This window comes from Globicephala melas, chromosome 13 (assembly GCF_963455315.2).
Source record: "Globicephala melas chromosome 13, mGloMel1.2, whole genome shotgun sequence".
Lineage (NCBI taxonomy): Eukaryota > Metazoa > Chordata > Mammalia > Artiodactyla > Delphinidae > Globicephala > Globicephala melas.
The window spans coordinates 72,935,030-72,939,485 of NC_083326.1; positions in this window are offsets into that span (position 1 = coordinate 72,935,030).

The following is a 4,456-nucleotide window of genomic DNA, read 5'->3' on the forward strand; positions in this document are numbered from 1 at the left end:
GGCTCCACTAGCGCGGGCCACGCGGCCCAGGGCCACTGAGCCGGCCGCCTCCCGCCCCCCCGGCGTGGGCTGGCTCCGTGCTGGCCGGCCAGCAGGCAGGCCCAAACCAGGCTCCTTGCGCCCGCTGCCCCCCCAAACCCCACTAGCCAAGCCCTGTGGGCACCCCCAACCCCCAACCCTGGCCCCAGTGGCCAGTGAATCAGGGCCCCTGCCCGCTCTGTTTACATTGGAGCTGGGGAAATTCTCCAAGGTTCATATTTATCCATGTGCTTAGCGAAGGGACTGAACTTTGGACTTCACCCTGCAAAGTGCAGGCCTCATGGCAGCACAGAGGGACAGGGAGCCGTGGCCTTCCATGGGAGTGGGCAGAGCGGAGGGCGGGGGAGGCAGCGGTGGGGGGCCCAGGACAGCTGGGATGGAAGGTACTGGGAGCCAGGGAGGCCTTCGGGTGACCAGCATTGGGTCCCTCCCCCAGCGACCTCGTAGGGGGCCAGGCTGAGGCAAGAGAACAACAACAGCCTTGGGAACAGAAGCAGCAGAGTTCTAGGCTGTCGGGTCAACTCTCCTCAAGGGCAAGGCTAGGACACATCCATCTGAGGACCCCCCACTGCCAGCCCCAAAGTCTGGCCTCCCAGGAGGGAAAACGCGTCGACTAAGTCTACTGTGGGCTGGGTCTGTAACGTGCGTCATTACCTCAGTGTAGCCCCCTAACAGAGTAGGTACAGGGATTGTGCCCATTTTACAGAGGAGGAAACTGAGGCTCTGAGAGGGTAAGCAACTCGCTCAAAGTCACACAGCTAGCAGGGACAAGATTTGTGGAGTGGGAGCAGGGTGTGGCCAGTCAAGCACTTGGTGCAGGTGCAAATTTTAAGGGGATGTCAAAAAACTCAAGATGAAATCAAGATGAAAAAATATTTTTATATACTCTATTAAAAATTCAAAATTAATGCAAAACCCAGAAGAACTTAAAAGAAATATCCACACAAAAATTTGCCTGCGAATGTTCTCAGCAGCGTGATTCACAAGAGCTAAAAAATAGAAAAAACATAAATATCCATCAGTGGATGAATGGATAGAAGAAATGTGGTCTCTCCGTGCAATGGCATGTTATTTGGCCATAAAAAGGAATGAAGACCTGATTCATGCTACAGTAGGCATGAATCTTGAAGACATCATGCTAAGTGAAAGAAGCCAGACACAAAAGGCCACCTATTGTATGATTCCATGTGTAGGAAACGTCCAGAGCAGGCAAATCCATACAGACAGAAAGTAGATGCGTGGTTGCTGGGGGCTGGGGAGGTGGGGGTGGGCACAGGGAATGGCTGCTTAATGGGTCAGGGTTTCTTTGGAGATGATGGAAATGTTCTAATATTGATGGGGTGATGTTACACAACTCTGTGAATTTACTAAAAACCACTGAAATTTGCAGTTTAAAAGGGCAAATTTTATGATCTATGAATCAATAAAATATACTTTTTATTAGTTTGAAAAATTAATGCCAAAAATCTGTGATGAACAAAAAATATCAAAATGTTAAATAAAGGCAGGTTCCAACCCTCACTCACCTCCTACTAATGCCAGTCCTAGGCAAAAACTCATCCCTAACCCCCACCCTTCCCTCTTCCGGTAAGAGCCTGGACAAAAATTCCTGCTGTCTGTCCCCTGGGGTGGCCCTAAGCTCCCAGAACAAGGGGTGTACACCATTGCCTGGAGTAGGCAGGGTGGTGCCGAGGGGCTGCCCCCAGGCTGGGGCATCTCTCAGGGGTCTGCAGAGGCAGGGTCATGCTTGGCAATGGTGGAAGGGAGAAGGTGCCCTTGGCCAGAAGGCCCTCCCTGCAGGCCAGGCTAGGCCAGCAGGGGGAAAGGGGCTTCTTCATTTTTGCACTCACCTGACACACTCAGCAGCTGTGAGGCCCGTGCGGCCACTGAGCACTTGAAATGTGGCTGATGCCTCTGGCTGAAATGATAATATTTTAGATCTATTGAGTGAAAGTTTTTAATTTTAAAACTAAATACTTTAAAAATTAGAAAACTTAATTTCACCTGTTTCTTTTTACTTTTATAATGGTACCACTGGAAACTTTTGAATTACATTTGCGCCTCACATTCTATCTCTATTGGACAGCACTGCTCTGTAATTTACTTACACGTATGATGTTTATTATTTATGGTCTGTCTGCCTCTGCTAGAGTGTCGGGTCCCCCACCCCCGCTCCAGGGCAGGGCTTTTGTCTGTCTTGTTCACTGCTGTATTCGCAGTGCTTAGTATGTTGCCTCATCCGTACTTAGTAGGTGCTCAGTAATACTTGTGGAATGAATAAATTTCATTGCACACCGCCCAACGTATACTTAGCTCCACACCAGGCTTTAGTAATGTATGAAATGCTCAGAACCACTCTATGAAGTAGGCACTGTTATTCCCAGAGCCCGGCCCTCTGCACAGGATGATGCTGGCAGTTGCCCCATGAGGAAGTGGGCCCCCCACATTGCTCTCAGTGCTTCCCTTCTCCTCTAGCACAAGTAGCTTTGGGGTCAGGCAGCTCACTACTGGGGGCAGAATTCTCAAGTCCAGCTAAAGGACAGGGAAGATGCTGCATGCTGTCCCTTCGCAGTTTCATGGCTCTCCTCCTTGCTACCCTGTCCAGGAGACTGCTTGCTGCCTGCAGCTGCCCTCGGAGACTTTCCTCTAGAAGACGGAGCCAGACAGGGTGGGGCCTGGGTACTTTGCACAACTTTTGGGCTCATTGACTGCTGGGTCCCCCCTCCCCCGCCCCGGCAGCCAGGTGGTTGAACTGGTGACTCCGGGACTGAAGGTGGATTTAGTTGGGAGGAGAACAGTGATGTGGGGCGGGGGGAGCCTCTAGGGTGTCTAAGGAGAGAGACCCTCAGGGTCCAACTTCAGCTCCAGTACACACAGAGGCTATTGTCCTGGCCCCCACCCCCACCCCGACTAGGGCTCCCTCTGAAAATGAGAAGGGTGTCGGTTATTGATACTTGGCAACAGACAATGGAAACGGCAATTCCAGCCCCCAGCCTGCCCGTCCCCACAATCAGGGGACACAACTAAACAGACTCAGAGGTTGGGAGAGGCATTTTGCCTTCTTGAGAATCACTCAGGACCTAGTGTGCGTTTCACGGGCCCCCCCGCAAACACACTCCAACCCCGCACTGGGTGGCCTCAGGCACTGAGTTCGCCTTTCATGACTTATTTATAAAACAGAGGTGTAGATCTCCTAGGGTTGCTTGAGACAACTTTGTACACCTGATGCAGAGATTTGTTGGGCTCTACACAACTGCTCAAACTTTGGAATTAGATTGGACATGACCACCTTCATTTCCTGTTCCACAATCATTTTTGCATGATACCACTTTTTTTTTTTATTAGAACAACTGCCATAAATCCAGCTTCACAAAGTTATGACATCATCTAACATTCAAACTGCAAACTACCTTGAGCTAGCGCAAGGTGGCCGACAGATGTCGCTGTGTTCCTTTCAAAAATCCTCTAAAATATTCTGCGGCTCCTCGAGGCGTAGTTTGGGAACTGCGGACCTAAGGGATGGTCTTGGACACAGAGGGTGTTCAGTAAAACGTAGTTGTGAACTTTATCACCATTCTCGCCTACTGAGTGAGCAAATGTTTGCAAAACCGAAGTTCTGGCAAGGCACAAGTCTTCTCCTTGGCCTTAGGAAGCGGTGCAAGAGGGGTGCCCTGTCAGCCAATCTCAGGGCTCTCTTGGAATTTAATCGCCAACCTTACCACCCCACCACCCCCACCTCGGGGCTCACCGGTATTCATACTTGGACTATTCTTCCTCCCAGCCCCACTACCTTTAACCTTTTAACCGTTTAACATTTATTGAGCAGTCGCTGGTATATGCAATTTTCATGCTTTTTCTCATTTAACATCTCAACAGCCTCATGAGGTAGGTACTTTTATCCCCATTTTACAGATGAGGAAACTGAGGCTCTAGGAGGCTATGTAAACTGCTCAGCTAGTGCTTGGCAGAGCTAGGATTTGAATCCCGATCTCCCTGATGCCAGAATCCAAGCCCTTGACCACTATTCCACACTACCTCTTTTGGGGAGGCAGTTCACTCTCACTAAATACTTGTTACTATTATTTTGTTGTCATCGTTGTTTTGTTGTTCTGGTTAAGCGTAACTCTGCTCATTGGACTTGTCACCTTTGTGTTGGTTTTACAGATGAGGAGACTGAGGTGCTGAGGGAATAAAAGAGTGATTAAAAGCCAGACTGCCTGGGTTTGAGCCTGGCTCTGACATTTACCAGCTTTGTGACCTTGGGCAACTTGCTTAACCTCTCTGTGCCTCAGTTTGCTCTTCTGTACAATGATAATGAAAATGCTATCTGCCTCATGAGTTGTTAGGAGGATTAATGAAGTAATACACAGAAAGCACTGTGCCTGGCACATTATAAGCACTCCCCACTACTGAATGA